Genomic DNA, 18260 nt, shown 5'->3' with positions numbered 1-18260 from the left:
ATCCCCCTCTCTTCCTCTGAAGGTCCTGAGGGAAAGGACCAGCTAGATTCTGAGGTAGCCCTACTCTGCCTGCCTGAGTGCCATGACCATAAATGACACAGGGGCTGGTCAGAAGCTCAGCTCCGTGAAGGACGCATTTTCACAGTAGAACAGGAAGAAGCTGACTGGGCCTCTCCTGACCCACACAGCTAACCCTAACTGGCACGGATGAAGTCACTCCCACACTTACATCCTACCTGAAAATGCATCAAATATGCAGAATGGTAGATGTTTTCTGTACCTAAAAAGGCTGCCACCTCCAACCGGGGACATCCATCCATAAGCTATCCTCCTCTCCTGACCAGATCCTAGGGTGGACAATGGCCCTTTCAACGGCTGACAGACCCTCCACACAGCTTGGCCAGTGGCTCCTGTACTTCCTGCAAACCAGATCCTGGCTCAGGAGTCCACCCACAGAGGTGGGAGGACAAGAGGAGGAAGGTCTGTCCCAGCCCCCTTGAAGCTCCCAGGCTGACGAGGGAAGCAGACAAAAACCAAGGAGCTCAATACATCATGGCAGACGCCGTGACAGAAGGGAAAAGTAGGTTCTGGGCAGGGGAAGAAGACAGGCAAACTCTGCCGCAGAGGAGTCAGGAGAGAAGCAATAAGGTTGAAGTGGGCACGCAGGGCTGAAATCCACCCCTGGGGGCAGAGCTCCTTCAACAGCCACAGCACCCTCTGCCTGTGACACCTATCCACTGTCCAGAGGCTGCAAGCCAGAGGCCAAGACCCCACAAGGGTCTGCTAACCCACAAGGAACTCTGAGCTCAAAATGATCAAATAATTACAACATTCCATGTCTTCCCCTAAAAATGGAAGAAACCAAAACAACAGAAAACAGAGGACAGAAGAGATTAGTGTTTAGGTCCTGGTTCTATACTTAACCGTGTGACCTCTGGCAAGTCAGTTAACCTCTCTGACCCTTTCTTTCCCTATCCATTAGTAGTAATATTCTACATTGATTTGTTTTTAATTTGTAGATCACGGTGTGCTTTTACATAAACTATCTTAATTTAATCCTCACATCCCCCTGTGAGATAGGAACCGTCTCCATATTTTGCAGATAAGGAATAACAGAAAGATCAACATTTATTTGAGTAAGGGTCAGAGTCTGAACTGAAATCAGATCTCCCAAATAAGCCCCACACTTCTGGCTCTGCCCACTTCCCTGGCACACTTTTTGTCAAGGCTGACCTCTTTTCACCCATGGAGGCTTTCTTCCTCTCATGACTCAAATGCCTGGTTTCCTGCGTCCTGATTTTCTGCAGCATGGTGCCCTGGGACAGCTGGAAGGACTCCAGCTCGAGGTACATTTACTGTTCACCCTTCAAAGCCCCCAAAGTAGAACATTCTCTTCTACCCCAGGCTCTGCCAGACCGTGCACCACCCCCAACAGGTCCCCAGAGGTAAACAGGAGGAGAAGAAACTCTGGGTTGGCTACGGGAGTCTGTGGTCGCATTGGGGAGGGAGGTTGAGGGTTTCCTCTAAAAGCAGATAATCTTCACAGAAAAAGGCCAGTCTGGGGGTGAGGGGGTACGATCATATCAGCAACTGCCCAAGTTGCCATGGCTGGTGACACTGATAGAGGAAGGTATTCTCAATGTCCCTGAGGGGGTGATGGGACAGCAGAGCCACAGCTTCGCAAGCAGACCACACCTGGCTCTATGGCCTGCCGGGCCTGCTGCCCACCCAGCCTCAGCCTCACAGGCAGCACTGACTCACGAGGGGGACCTGCGGGGCCAGCCTGGCCCGGCTCTTAGCACATCTGACTCACCGTCTCCTGCCTGAGCCACTGTATGAAATTCCTTCTCCCAGAAATAACATCCATCTTTTTTTTTCTTTCTTACTTTTTTTTTTAGCTGGCAGGGGAGCTTTTTCATGTTCTTGGGACTGTAAACTGAGCATCGAATTTTCCGCGACTTTTCCTAGTAAGTATGCCTTGTGGGAAAGTGAAAAACAAGTCCATTTTAGGCCCTGAACATTTTCATAACTCTTGAGCTGCTTTAGTTTCTCCCAAGGTCATTTACCTGGGGAAGATCCAAAGTGAAAATGTGTCAGAGAGTCCATGGACCAAAGTAAGCACGAGGTCAAGTGTCCAGATCTGCTTAAATGAGTACTTAACAGACAACAGCTGCCATTCTCTACCATATGTAGGATATGTGTATGTATCTTTCTAACCTTTACAAGAAGCTTGCAAAGGCAGATTTATTTTCCCATTTTACAGTTGTGAAAACAGGCTCAAAGAGGTTAAGCAACATGCCCAAAGTTAAGCCTTGGAACGAGGATTCATGCTCAGATCCCAAAGCTTCCACCCCTTGACTAAACCACATGGCATCTCTACTTTCAGCCCCAGCATGTCTGGGTAGAGAGCTGCCCATTCTCTGACACATACCTATAGGTCACCAAGCATGCCACGGTGTCTTCGTAAGCAGCATCCTTGGCCTCCTCTACCTCCTTGGCGAGGCTGTCTGCTCCCACCATTCCTGCTCCTCCCAACCACTGAGGCCAAAGCCTCCTGACTGCATTCACTGGGGAAAGACAGAAGATGAAAGAGGCGCTGCCCAGCTCATCAACCATCATGTCCTCCTGGGAAATCACTGACCCCTACCAGCCTGTACAAGACTCCATTCCTCAGATCCCTACATGAACCCACTTTGGAATAAAAGCACACTCTTGTACATAAAGGTCACTGAAGGGACACAGATGGTCCTTAGGAGTGTGCCTGCTCATTTACAGATGGGCATAGCAACATGCAGCTGGCCAGGTGGGCACTGACTGCCCAGGGGGCAGTAGACCTGCCTGCCACCTTGCCCTGTGCCCTGAAAGCTGCCGTGGGGCTGCATAAACGGGCTCCCTTGTCCTCTGGCTTCCAGGTGGGTTTGGCCAGTGGGAGGTGCTAGCCCTAGAGCAGAGGGTGGTGGTGAGGAAGATCAAGATACTTATTACTATGCCCACCACTATGCCACCAAGCTTTGGCCTCTTCTGCCAGAGTCCCCAGCTCCTGTGGTGAGCTACAACTACAGCTAGAGCTCTTCCTCCCTCTTCTTGCTCCCCACTGTTGCCACCTCAGGGTGCTCATCATCCCTTTCAGGGCCCTTGTCCTTCTCAGACTGTGTATAGTCCCTTATTAAACTCTTCTCAATTAGCTCCATCTATTTGCTGCCAGGACCCCAACCATTCAGAGTCATTTAGAGCAGAAGTGCCAACTTGAGTAGAAGGATATATGGGTTAAGTGAGGGCTACTTCTGTGGCAGATCAACATCAGAGTCTGACATTCGCATGCTGCTTTTTGTGCACTTGCTGTTGATTTACATTATCACATGCAATCTAGAAGGACCCACATTCCTGTTAGCCACAGCCTCAGGCCTGTGGCAGTAAATTCTTTGAGAATGAGGCAGAGAGACCTTGACCTCAGAGGCTTCCCAGGATCCACAGGTGTACACATTCACACTCAGTACATGTGCCCGATAACACCATGACCCGAGGCAACATAGTGCACATAGCATGGTTTGGGATTTAAGTGTAACATTTTTGTTAAAATTCATTAGCTTCTCCAATAGAACTGACTTGCTTTTAGTCTGTACAAGTTTATTCTTGGTGGAAGAAATCAAGATGACTGAAATCTACTTCCTGGCCTCAAGGAGCCCACAGGAAACAGAGTGCAGTGTGTTAGGAACTGTAAGAACACAAAGGGTGAATCTAGCACTGCTTACAGGTACCAGGGACAGCTTCACAGAGGAAGAAGTATCCAGGATGACTTTTGAAGGGTGGAAAGGAGCTCATCAAGTGATAAGATAAATGAGGGCATTTCAGGCAGCAGGAACAACATGTGCAAAGGTAGGCAAGCATGGAAGAGTGTACTGTGTTCTGGGAACCATAACCAAGGCATTATGACTTAAGCTTGGAATGTGTATGGGGAACTGATAGCCATCACACTAGAGAGTGAGGCCAGGGCCTTGCAACCATGCTTATAGTTCAAAAGAAAGTACAAAAGCACCCATAAATGAAATTATAAATGAGTGTGACAGCAAACGCCCATGTGTAAGGCTCTGCTCAAAGACAAAATGGCCTTCTTAACCACAAAGGACTACATGATCAACTGATTTCTAGGTTCAAATTTATGCTCCAAAAAATGAGGCCTGAAAAGAAAATGCAGATAACATTTTTTGAAGTTGTATAAATAACATTATTGAGTATACACAGTCTATGAACTGGTGTATATCTGTGCCAGCTGGTCAAAAATAGCCTTTAAAAATGTAGATATGGAAGGAAGGAAAGAAGGAAGGAAGAAAGAAAGAGTGGGAGGAGAGGGGAGGAGAGCTAGACAAATGACAGAGATGAATTAAAAACAAATAGATGTTCCCAAAGTATTCATTATTCCCCCACCATCAGGCTTCTTTCTAACTCAGTGAATGAGTTCTGCCTACAGTCACTCACACGCACGCACACACACACACACAGCGAACAGCCAACTGAATTGGAAGCCGAGTTCAAAACCCCCAGAGCCCTGAGAACACACAGTGCTGACTTCTACACTGGGGAAAGGACCAATGTGCCCATCCTTGCCTCTTATTGGCACCACTCCCCTGGACAATGTGGGGATCACATGTGGGGATCCTGCTAGAGAATTGTGCCCTAGGGAACATCCCAGACTGTAAATTCCAAGGAACATTACAAACAATTTAAGGAAACTCTTGCAATTTTGTGAGCCACAAACGGCTCCAAGGAAAGTCTGGTTCAGCTTTCAGACCTGGCAATACCTTCCTTCGTGGCAGAAGGACAGTGGCCATGAAAAGACCAGTTTTTCCTTCCCCATTTTCCCAAAGGAATGGGCCCTGAGCTGGGAAGGTTATATTTTCCCCACCTGTGGTTTTATGTTCAAGCCAAGTCAATAAACCGAAATACAGCTTTGGTTCAGATGATTCTCAAGGAGGAAAACGGTAATTTTGCCTTCAAAGGGACAGACCCTGGGGCCAGGAAATAAGAGTTATGTTTCCGGCTGCTCTAAGGAAAAGCTGGACTGCAGGCTTCAAGGGGCCAAGCTCCCACTGAGTGCAGGCGTGGCTGGGGATAAGCCCAGGCCTTGGGGATGGTATACACCTGTCACCTAAGGAAGACAACAGTTCGGTAGGGAGCAGAGTAGATGTTGAAAGGAGAGCAGCACCTGCTAGGAAAGTCAGCTGAACCAGGAAACAGCTGTCTGCTGGCACCTCCAAAAGCAGAGAAAATGAGGGAAACGCCAAGGAGCAGTCAGCGATACAGAGATGTGGCAGTGGACAAGGGGAAAGTGCGGCCGTGTGAGGAAGAAGTAAGGCTGTCCTCGAATCATAAGGCTTACAGTTAAGTGTCTGCTTCACCTAAGTTCCCATGTGGCTTTAGGCAAGTCATTCTGCCTGGCTGAATCTCCATTTGCCCATCCAGAAAATGGACAGAGTGATACCTGCTCTACTTATTTCACAGACTCCCATGAAAAAATGTGAGCCTGCCTTCAGGTTTCAGCAAAAATCACTTTACAGCATGTTCTGGACTAGGAAAACTACCTCCAGGGGACCTTGTTGTCACTGACACTCCTTGCCTCTCTCCTGGTATAGCAAGCCAGACCTCTCTCCTCCTATTCAAATGAGTCCAACTGCATGGAAGTCCAGCATCCCCCGTGCCAGCTCGGACTCTGGCCTTCAGGCTGTCAGCTGTCCCAGCACCCCAGTCCCTGGAGACTGTGTGCAGCTTCAATACACCCCACACTCAGCCACAGCCGAGACATGACAACGTTTAACACCAACCCAGTCCAATTAATCATGCCTGTATCTTCCTAGGCGCAATGCTACACAGAAAGACATTTAACAGTTTTCAATATGCATGGGAACCCCGGGAAAATCTACAAGATGCCAAAAGGTTTATTTTTCTAGGATTAACACAATGACAAGGAATCAGCCATATATATTGTTGAATACGACGAGCCAAATATTTTTCTGTAATTTCTACAATAATATGAGGAAAACTGAAAAAAATAAAAAATAAAAGCCGCCGGTGTTAGGCTGGTCATTATAGGCTCCAGCCTCCAAAAATAACAGCCATTCCTATGAATTACCAATAACACTGTTAGCAAGACAGTTGCTTGATACAAGAAATGGAACATATTAACAGGAGCTTCCTGAGAAGAAGGGGCTTAGAGAGGACAGGCTGACCTAAAACAGAGGACACCAGGGAGGGCATGAGCTCTCAGCCAGCAGCCCCTGCGGTGTGCCCTCCCCGAGGCTCTTGCAAAAACCAAAAGGTCACAGAAGATGCTGCCCCAAAGCCACACTGGCTTACAGCAGTTAACACGGGCTGGGGGGTGAGGGGGAGTCTGAGCTGGGAGGAAGGCATTTGGCTTCAGCCACACATGTCCTACAGCACTTTGAAAGAAACAACCCATTAAATGGGTTTATCCCTCCAGACCTGAGAACCTGATGAAGTAACACAGGAGGGGAAAACCTGAAACCAAAGTCTAAGAGACAAGGATGGGAAAGCAAGTTCAGTGGAAAGAGAAGCCAAGGAGGAATCCAGACAAGGTCTGCCTTCAGACAGATGTGTAGTCAGGAAAGTCCCCCTCACCCCCATCCCATCCTGGGCCTGGCAACAAGGGGTCATCTTCTGGGGCCTCCACTCTCACTGGCCCCACAGGAACAAGCAACTGGGCCAATGGGGTAGGCAAAATCATTGTGGAAGGAGGGAAGAAACTGCCCAAGGCTGGGAGTCCAGGTAGTAGACGTCTGATCTTACAGTCTTTGTGATCTTAGATGGAACCATCCCTGCTCTAAACCTCAAATCGCGAGGCTGTGGCAGAGATGAAGCAGAAGCGAGAGAATCAATGGAATGCAGTGGAAGCCCATGTCTGGGGGCCAGACCCCTCCACCCTCAAACCCCGAACCAGGGGAGGTCCTGTGAGTAGTGGGAAGAGAGCCCTTGCTGGGCCCAGCCAGCAGGCCCAGGCTGCTTCCAGGGGCCTACAAAAGCAGTTCCCAGCTTTTAAGAAGCCAAGAAGCAGAAGCTGTGCCCCTCTCAGACCCCCAGCAAAGAAGCAATGACCCTAGGCCCTCCCCTAGGAACTGGAGTCCAGCTGACCACTACTTGGGCAAAGTGATAGACGGTGCTCATTCAGAGCCTCAAAGAATAGAGCCCAAGCCACTAGTAGATGCTTCCTGGGGTCAGACATGCACCCAGTAGAAGGAAAACCCTCCCCTGCCTGCCTACCCATCACCTCACTGAGGAGTTGGTTCACCCAACTTTGTCCTCACACTCATACCCTTCTCCCTCCCCAGACCTCATATAGGAAAAAGAGGTCTGAAAAAGAGATGAATCTTGGGAGAGGGAGTACTTGAGACAGACTGGGCCCTACAGCTCAAGGGTGCTCCAGCTGATGGGGAAGATGAGGCAAAGGCAGCCAAGACTGGCTCAGAGGGCAAGGGCTACACAGGCCAGACGCCTTGAGTGGCCCTTGGGCTGCTGTGGTCCCAAGGGTGAGAGAGGAGAGGGGCCAACAGGAGTAGGTGGCCAGCAGGAGGCGTCTGGAAACCCCCTCGTGCTGGCCCCAGCCCTCCCCCCTCCCAGGTTGTGAGCCTGTGCTGAGAAGATGAGAACACTGCAAGCACTCCAGGGACAGGCAACAAGCACTGGTCCCTCCTGGGCCTCCCACCCCACAGCACCCCTCCTGCCATAAACCCGACTCCCCGACTCTGCCCTGTTTGCCCCACTTTTGCCTGAGGCCATGTCTGCTTTGTCCTTCCTGCAAGATCCAACTGAGAACGGGAACAGCCCCTGGTGCGCACTTGGCTGGGCCTGGCCTTTTCTCTGTTAAAGTTCCATTAGTTTGCTGAGCACCTCCTGGGTGCTGGGACCCCGCCAACCCTCGGGGGGACTCCTGGCCTGTGGGTGCCCGGGAGCCTGGGGAGGGAGTGGGGAGTGCTGCTCTCCCCATGGCCCGCCAGCACAAGGCAGCTGCCCCCAGGGGAACCAGGGATTTGAGGGAACCATGAGACAAACACCAAATGTTTTACCACTGGAAATAAAGTTGAAAATGTCCCTGGAACCCACTTCATCCAGAATTTCCAGGGGAGTTTGGTGTGAGTGAGTCACCACGGACACAATGGCTGGTTCCAAGTGCCAGGCCAGCTGAGCTCGTGGATATTCAAGCAGAGCTCAGGGAAGACAGTCCAAAACACTCAGGCTACGCCTGCCCTGAAGTCGAAAGGGTTGCCTCTCTCCTTTCCAAACCCACCCACTGCGGGCCACTCGGCAGCCCCATGCTCCTCTCAGAGGCTGGATGAGGACAGGAGGAAACCCAAAAAACAAAGCAGACAATAAATCTCTGCCTGCCCGTGACAGTGCTCTGGCACACCCAGTGTTCTTTCCCTCTCTGAAGGAAAAAAAGATCCATAACGAATAACAATCCCCAAGATCAGAAGAGTCATTAGGGAAGTTTGTGCTACTTCCCACCGTCTTTCTCGTGGACAAAATGTAGGCTTTCCAGCAGTGCCTTCAGCCAGTGCCTTGTGAGGGCCCATCTCCTTCATGAGACACAGGCTAACGGGCAGAAATCATCCTGTTCTGTTCCCCACATGCACCTGCCACTGAGAAAGAAAACCCAGATCCCACATGGGAGCAGGTGGCTTGGCTTCTAAGAATAATTTCCCTTGACAGCCCAAGAAACTGTTCCAGAAAGTAAGAATGACAGTCACAGTAAGTTACCACTAAACATCAACCATGTGCCACCACTGAAGCCTGCAACGACACCTCCAGAAAGATGAGAAAACTGAGGCTCTGAGAGACTGAGCGTTCAGCAGCATCGGTGGTGAGGTCGTGAGTGCCACATGAACCCATCAAAGTCCCAGTCTAAAGGCCACACTCCTGCCATTTCCCTGACTGCCTTCCATCCCTACTGACCATAACTGGCCCCTAACAGGAGTGACACCTCAAAGGACATAGGGTGTGAAAATGACTTGCATATCCAGGCAGCACACCAGAATAGCATCTGTACAGCCTGGGTGCAAAAACCTGGAAGTGAGGCTAATTCAGGCCTAGGGGCCTTTGTAAAAATAACAGTCGGCATAATATAATATTACACTATTATTACCATGCAGCCTTCCTTGGTACAACAGAAATGCTGAGCTTCTGGATATCCCAATGGGAAGAGAATCTAAAATTTGATACTGAGGCCTCAACTCAAGTGTGAGGGGAAGGAAGAACCTTTCATGCGAATGCTGACTTTCCAGGTGGCAAATGAAAAGCTCTCAGCCCCCACAGGCCCAGGTCACAGATCCACACCAGGCCCGACCTCCTGCCCCTGCCTCTGAGCTCCTCCAACCCTCCAACTGTCAAGCTGCTCAGACATCCACCCGCTGCCTGGGAGCCAAGCAGCACCCCCCCAAAGCCAGGCCCCACTGAGGCTGCAGCTTTCCTGCCCAAGGGCAGACACTGGGTATGCAGCACTGGGCTTGGAAGCACGGAGACACTGAGTGTACTCACCACAGGCCTCCCTCTGAGAGGTGATATGCAGAGTGGTTGAAAGCTCAGAAGGAAACAGAGTCAGATAGATGGAGGTCTAAGCCCTTGCTGTGTAACTCTGAGCCTCAGTTCCTTCCCCCGTAAACTGGGAACAGTATTAGTCCCCGCCAAAAGGGTCATTGTGAAGACTGCAACATACAAATGCTACAAACCCCTTAGCATGGGGTGTAGCCCACAGCTGGAGCTCAGCAAACATTGCCTATTAATACGAAAACATTACCTATTTAATACAAGTTAAATCCAAAGACTCGGTAGCCCACAGATAAAGGCTGGTTGGCCTCAGACCCACCAGCTTTCCTCCCTTTGCACCCACCTCTTGGCTTCAGTACTCCACAGGTCCCAACACACACAGCTCCACTCAGGATGAAGTCATCCATCTAAGCCACCTATAACTCACGTGGGGCCTGTGGCAGGTGTACAGCAGAAAGCTGTGCCCCAACACCCCCTCCTCCTGTCCCCAGCTCCATCTCCACCCCACACCACGAGGGACCTCTTGAGGGCCTCAGGCAAGACGTGCCCACACTGGGACTCAGGATGGACCTCAACAAGGCCCCTGAGCAGATCTCAAGACCATCTGGGCAGAGGATTCTAGGGTCCCTGGTACCAGTGACATGGTGGGGGAGCCTGGAACCAGGATCTGGTTGGGAATGTCACTTTGAACCCTTGTCCTCCAGGGAGGGGCATAGCCAGAGGAAGGTGAAAGCAAGGACGCAGAGCATGTGGCCATGACAATTGCATTTACTTGTTTTTCTAGCACTTTCTCTAAGCACTGGCATGAAACATTCTTCCTTTGCCTCACACTTGAGGGGACAGCAATATGAGTAAGACCCAAGGCCTACCCACAGGGAATTTGCAGGCTAGTGACCACTTCCTCGCACCTGTGGTAAGGATATCCCTGCTGCAGAGGTGTGGGTATGAAGTCAGAGCACAGAGGTGGTGCAGCTCGGAGGATGGCAAATGTCAGAGAAGAGAGTAAAGGAAGTCCCCTGGCAGAGAAGGGAGGCAAGGGCATTCCAAGAGGCAGAAGTGGGCACAGGGCTGAGAGGAGGGAGAGCACGGGCCATGGAGGCTGGCACAGTTTGCAGAGGAAGTGGGCGAAAGATCAGAGATAAGGCTCAAAAGCAGAGAGGGTTGATTCAGGACAGGCCCTTCATGCTGAGGGGCTCCAAGAAGCATATCCAGACTTTAAATTCCAGCCTCCGCTCTGCCTTGGATGCAGCGTGACCTCTGATCACCCACAACCCTCAATACCAGTCTCCCTCCCTCTAGGAGGAGCTGAGATGCCCAGCTAGGCCCTGGGGAGGGAGGCCTGAGTCCTCAGGCCCCTGACACCGGTGCTGAGCTGGCTGGTACACTACCTGTAGTCTCCCCTGTCAAGTCTCCAGGACAGCCTATCAGAGCAAACTTCCAGATGGATTTCCGAACCCCAGAAGCACAAAGGAACAAGTGTGCAAAGCAATTCCCAGCCCTTCCCTTCCTAGGCCAACTGGAGAAAGATCACTGTGCCTCTGCCTCCCCGCCCTCTCTGCCATTTACCTGGCCAAATCCTAGGCCCTGCTCTGGTCCCATATCCTCCAGAAAGGCTTTCTCAGCCTGTTTAATCCATGGGATCTCCTCCTGGTGCTGAACCCCATCAATGCTCACAGCCCAACTTGCCTTAGCCCTAGGCCATCTGGGGACAGTGACTGGTCTGCCCCTTCTCAGTACAGAAAACTGGTCCCCCTTGGCACAGCTGGCACACAACTGGACACACAGGAAACATAAGCAAACAAACACCTGCTAAAGGGAGGCATATGGTGCCCCAAAGAAGTACAGTGTCCATATGTTGTTCTCCGTCATTTCCTCAGGCCCTGAGCCTATGCGCTGACCAGCTACTAGACGCGGGGCTTCCAGGAGACTGGACAAGAGTAGGTGACAGTCCAGCCTTTCCAACTTCTCTATTCCTGACTGTCCTCCCTAAGGACAGTTGGCCCCAGTACTGCTCTGTGGACCATCCACTTCATACAGGCCTATAGCCAAGGAACAGCAGAGATGGAAATATGCTTAGTCCGACCTCATCACTTCACAGGTAGGAGAGAACAGAGGCCCCCGGTGGTGAGGGCCTCACCCAGTTGACTCCAGGTACTGACAGAAAACTTCCCCTTGTGTCTCCTGCCCCTGTGGCTCTACCCTGCACTTCTGCCCGACGCCAGTGCAGCACCAAGGACATCCACAGCAGCTTCAGTCGGCATGCATCTCAATCCCGGCCAGCTTGAAGATTAGCCTGCGCTGAGCTGGAAGAAGCCAAGCCTAGGGCTGACTGTCACAGCCCAGCTGGCCCCAGCTGGAGAGCAAACTGTCCTCCATAACCAATGCCTGCCCCCTCCTAGGGCATGTTCCCATGCTACCAAGGAATTAGCTCAGTCCTTTCAGGAGGCCCCTCAAAATCCAGCAGTACCCACTTCCAATAGCTCAGGGAATGGCACTGTGAAAAAGCAATCCCTCCAAAACTTGGGGAAATATCAGAACTACAGATTTAGAAAGCCTTAGAATACAGAATATAGAAACTCCTATGACCTTTTCAGACCTACCTTCCTATAGTGATGATTCTCTTGGCTGGGTAGAGGGACCTCAGGACAAGGGTATAAGGAGGTGGGTGACATGTCTACCACCTTTTTCTTCTCATCAATAGGCCCTTGGCCTGCTTAATACCATTACAAAACACCACCCCCTTCTCAGCCTACACCTAACCCCCAAAATGCCCCCACTTTGCTGCACACAGCTCAATACACACAGTGCTGCACTCAGAGGGGTCTCCTTACTACTCAGTCCCCTGCTCATGCATTCATAAATTCACCAGTCACTGAACTCCCCAAGAAAGCAACATCCTAGGTCTCAAGCAAAACCCAATGAGGTAAAGGAGGGCAGACCAAGCAGGCAGGCCAACCTGGTCATAGGTAAGGAGGCAGGACACACTCAGGGAACAACATGACATGGCCCAGTGTAACAGGGTATAGGGGAGCAACAGGAGAGAAATTAAAATAGTAGCTTGAGGTCAGGTCACCAAAAGTACCTAATACCAGGCTGAGAGTCACCCACCCCAGCCTTTTCAAAGCACAGGTTTTTGTTAGAATTCAAGATATACTCAGAGGAGGTACAAGCTATCCCAGAGCGTCCTCTGGAGTCCTGGTGAAGTTGCACATGCTTTCTAGGCCTACATAGCAAACATACCCTCAGCTTCTACACCCCAGCTCAAGGGTCACCTACTCTCTGAAGCTCTTCCAACTGCATAGGTCCTTCCTTGACCCACAGGACCCACACAGAGTCTACTATAGTACCTGTGATATTCACTGTGCTTAATGGTTGGTATTTCTCTCTTCCCCAGGCCAGCAAAATGTCTGACATGGCATGCTTGTTCAAAAGATGGAGGAAGGGAGAGAGGAAGGGAGGGATGGATGGATGGATGGATGGAGAGACAGATAGATAGATGGCTGGACAGAGAGATGAATGTATGATAGACTCTGTCTTGAACAATAAATATCCACAGAAAAGACCTCCATTATATAGCAGTCATAGACTCCATAAACATATCCTAAAATAACCACTCGCTTAAACTCTAAAATGGATAAAAGTATTTGACCCAATTATCTTGGTTTTCCCAGGTCCCCTTCCCACTGTCTGTCTGTCCATCCCATTGGTGCCCAAAACCTTTGGCAGGCTCCTCTGTAGAGCTGAGCTGGGGCATCAGGCCCAGCCTCCCAAAGACATCATGGGAGAGGAAGAGCCACAACTGGATCCTGGCACTAGAACATCCCTTCAGTAATTACATGGTTCCAGACAGACATAAATAGACAGATTAGCCTTTCTGCATTTTTCTCATAAAAATAACAACAGTTCCTAAGCACACTGGCATGAGTGTGGACATTAAGCATTGCAACCTGCTGTTCTTGGCAGTCAAGGGCTGGCCTTCCTTGCTGTTCCCCCCACCACCACCACCACCTCCTCAGGGCTCTTGGAGGGCTCCATGCCTGGCTCTATCCACCCCTATCGCCCCAAAGCAGGTTGGCAGCCAAGCCCTGAGACTGGCTAAGGACTTTTATGAGCATCATGTCCGTGGTTTGCTGTTCTCTTGGCTGGATCTTTATCTGCTTTTAGTCATTATGTAACTAGAAATCCTGTACACACGATGAAATGATTTTATGCCCCATTCTGTACTAGAGGAAGGAAGAAGAACGTTTGCTCCATCTGTGCTCTAACCCAGAAGAGCAGTCTCAAAGGTGAATTGCTTTATGTAAATCTCTTTTCCTCTCCCTCCCCTCCTCCTCCTCCTTCTCCTTTCTCTCTCCACCTCTCTCCCTTCCTCTCCCTCTCTCCCTAAACACCTCTCTCTCACCCTACCCCCATTATTTTTCACTTGTCCTCAGGTGCCCATGCTGAACCTGGGTCATACCAGCAGACCAAGAACCAAGGTACCTACTCCTTTGGATTTTCTCTGCCTCCCTCTCTCTTCCACGCCTGTCCTTGCTCTTCCTCAGGATCAGGGCTCAAGAATCAGAGGGAGGGCACTGGAGCCTGAAGTACTTATTATCATGCTCTCCAAGCCCATGAATTCTCCAAGCTGAAAGCAGCACCACCTCATCCTCCTGGAAGATTCTGATCCATCAGGCCTCTGGCCACAAGTCAAGGGTATGGAAATGACTACCAGATGGCTATGACCCCTCTGGAAAACCAAAAAATGACCAGTACTGGCTGCAGGCCACAGAGGGATTCATCCTCTCTTCCATGTAAAGCTATCACTCCTCTTGGCCTCCTCCAGAAAGATCCAGAACAAGGTGTGGGAGTTTGATCAGGCTACATGCCACACACCCAAGCAACTATGCAAGGCACCTCTCATGAGGGCCATGCCACTGAATGAAAAGGGGATTTGAAGTCACAGGCCTCAGGTTCAAGCCCCAGCTCCACCACTCACCAGTTAGGAGATCTGGGCAAGTCTCAAAAACACAGTTTGTAATACATTTTGATCATTGCCAAATGCTGCTGAAAAATATAGTATCTCAGTATAATTTGCATTTACCCTTGTTTTTAGTGGGTGTGACAATCTTTCCATATCTTTGTAGACATTTTATAAACATGTCACACATCCCCTAATAGCCTCTGAGCACCTCAAAGGCAGAATCACTTCACTTCTGATTCATCTTTGTAGCCTACTGCCCAGTCCAGAGTGAGCAAAGGTCACTCAGTAAGTGTTAATGGAACAAAAGAGTGAATGACCATTGCAAGGGCCTAGTGATCAACCTGAACTCCTCTCTCGACTGGGTCTTGCTTGTCTCAAGACATCTTTTCAACAGGACTTTGAACATACAAAGCAGAGTTTTAAGGCAGGTCCGGTGTGTTTTCTTCACAAGGAGATGAGACATGTATAAAACCAGTTAAAGATTATAGGCACCAATCTCACGTAACACCACGTTGGTACTATGGGTAGAACCTTGAAAAAACTTCTGTGGGTCGGTCTGCTGATTATCTCTCAGTGAGTCACCAACAACGGAAGTCATTTCCTTCCCTTAAGTGTCCTGGCTCAAAGCCCCTCTAAGTCAGGGTCTGAACACTGCATTGGGAGTCCTCTTGTTCCTCACTCTGGTACGGGTTTGGAGGATAAAAGCTGACTTCTTCCTGCATGTCAGACCCAAAAACCCTGCAAGCTATACACATCTGCCTCCCGACCACACGCCTGCAGTCAGACCTGGCCCGCGCAGTGAAGCATTCACCGAGGGGCTCCCATGACTCCCGGCACTGCGAAGTCACTGACCGGCTTCTCCAGACACTGAATCATGCCAGGAGTGCCCACTGTGAGCTGACTCTCCCCACGTCCCGATTCTCAGACAGACTCCAGGAGAGCAGCCTGAGCTGAAATACGCAGTGACATGGCCATCAGCCAGGGACATCTAGAGCCCGGCCCACTCAGTTTCAGGGTGAGGACAGGCCTGGTATTCACAGTAGGGGGAGGCCAGATTTCCCCAGCAAAGTCCAGACCTCTTTGTTGGGAGCCCTAGAAAACTCCAGGCTTGAGGGCAACTTAACAGGTGTGGGGTGTGGGACCAAGGAATCACATGGGCAGGAAGGAGAGAAGAAAAGAGAGCTGGTTACAGAATAGCCTGAGAGGGAAGGGACATCACCCCCACATCCAGATTCCTGGACTCAGAGGATGGAAGGAGCAAGCTTTGCCTGTCATTGATGTGGGGGAAGGAACACAGGTCTGCAGTCACATCTGCCTCTTACCAGCTAGTTGGCTCTTGGACATCCTTGGACATCCTGGTCCATGTCACGGTGGAAGACAGGCAGTCCTCTGTCAATTAAATGGTGCCTGGATTTCTGCCTCTGGGCTTAGGGCTCTAATTCTCCTCAGAGAGCTGGAATCTTTGGCTGGTGAGGTGCTCCCTCTCACTTCCTACCCCCCACATACCCCAACAGCACAAACTGAGGCCAGACACACAGTTTCTCCATCAACAGCTCTTAGACTGACCAGGTAGAAAAACGCTTTACATGGGAAAACATGCCTTTTCATTGCTGGTGGGTTAACAAGAGAGGAAATCCCAGGACTCTGAACTCTAATCACTTCTGAAATGAGCCAGGTACCTTCCTTCAGTCCTGTTCTGCTGTGCATTTTCTCTGCACCTGAAAACAAGGTCTATGTGCTTTCTCATGTGGCATCCCTGTATCTGAGAACAGGACCAGACACCAGCTGGGTGCTTGGTGAAGCCCAGGTTGGATGGGCAGACAGGTGGATTGATGGAGACACTGTCTTTGTGGAAGGAGGCTTGGCCTCTGCACATCCTCCTTGTGCTGGACTGAATTCATTGCTATTCTTCTTTGCTATTCTCCATCACCCAGCCTTTGCTTTGCAGGGAAATCTATCAGTATTCTCAGAGCCCCACATACTTCCCTGATGAGCTTCAGCTCACTCCTTCACCATTAATCTCCAGGAGGTTGGCTCCCCCAAATCCCTACATTTCCAGTTTTATCTGAAACAAAAATAGACTCTTGTAAACATTCCAGTTTTTGGGTCATTGGTTCATAGGCTTCGTCCAGCCCTGGCTAGGGTCCCTACCTCTAAGCTCACTCAGAACACCATGGCTAACGGGGCACAGCCAACTAGTTGACATTGTGGCCTGATTCAACACAGAATATTGCTCCTTTAGGCCATTCCCAATGGTCCTTGAATACGAAGCTATTCAGAGACACTGATGCCAACCAGCCAGGCACCTTAAACAGTGGCCAAGGTGCAGACCACTCACACCAATCATGTAATGAGGCATGATTCAGTCATCACTGAGGAGAGCCGCCACCATCTCTGGGGGCTCCAAGGGCACACTATTTGTACAGGTCATTCCATATTTAACTCATTCTATTCTGTGGATGTTTATTTATACATCTTGCCCTGTCTGTCATTGTAGTGAAGTGGGAGCCAGGTCTGATTCCACACTAGGAACTTGCCAGGAATTGTAACCAACATCTCTCCTATGCAATTTTTATTAAGAGAGGCTTCAAGACAAGAAGAAAAATATTTCTTAAAGAATTGACAGAAGGATATACACTCAGGCTGTAGATTCTATACAGCTCATGTTGAATTAGGCCGGGTGGTCAAGAGCTATTTATCCAGGCTGTTCTGTTTGACCATCACCTTTCACATCAACATCCATTAGGTTTTCCTGATATAAACTGGGCCATTATGTCATCTGTTTGCATTCAGAGCTGAGATAAGAGAGAGCTGTGTGAAACACTCTGATTTATTTATGGGAGGACATCTGTCCACCATTTCAGTGTCCTGTTTTTGTCTATAATTTTCCCTAAGTACCTTCTAGGTGCTGGTGTATATATATATATATACATATATATATACATAAAATATAATGTATATATAATATTTTCTAGTTTGTTGTTATCTTGTAAATCCTGCTACTGGTCAGATTTCTCTATTTACCTTGGCAGCTAAGATTATATTATAGATTGTCAGCCCACCACTAGGAAATACATAGGAATGCATTTGAAGACTAACCTTACCTCTGAATTTATTTTCTTTTCATACCTCTATTTTTCCTTGGACCCAATCACCTGTCTTTTTATTTTATCCTGCTGTTATAAACTGTCCCCAAGTTCTTTTGGAACAAACTGGGGTCTTTTAATTAACTAATTAATCAATCAAGTTACTGATTTACTCATTATAGCCTTATCAATTAGGGTAGGTTCAGTTTTGTTACGAAAACAAATAATCCCAATATCTCAGTGGTTTAATACCCCAAAGATCCGTGTGTGTGTATGTGTGTGTGTGTGTGTGTGTGTGTGTGTGTGTGTTTCTCACATAGCCTCGCTGGGAGCTATGCTCCAGATCATCAGCATTCAAGGTTGGTACGTGGATAGAAGTTCCTGTTTGATACATGCTTCCATGATCACTGCAGCAGGATAAAGAGGTTAAGTCACGTGTTGGCCCTTAAAAACACCACACATCACTTCTGCTCATTTCATTGGCCAAAGTAAGCCACACAATCATAACTAATTACAGAAAGGGCAGGAAAGTACCAAACTACCAATAATCTGAAAGGTAGGAAACCAAAATATTTGTGAACTTTGCTAACAACAAACACAATAGCAAGAGTGACCACAAAAGGTACCATCTAAATTGGGACACTTTCAAGAGTAAGAGG

Source organism: Panthera uncia (genome assembly GCF_023721935.1).
Source record: "Panthera uncia isolate 11264 chromosome A3 unlocalized genomic scaffold, Puncia_PCG_1.0 HiC_scaffold_12, whole genome shotgun sequence".
Taxonomy (NCBI): Eukaryota; Metazoa; Chordata; class Mammalia; order Carnivora; family Felidae; genus Panthera; species Panthera uncia.
The sequence above is the reverse complement of the archived record's forward strand: the minus strand, read 5'-3'. Positions refer to the sequence as shown.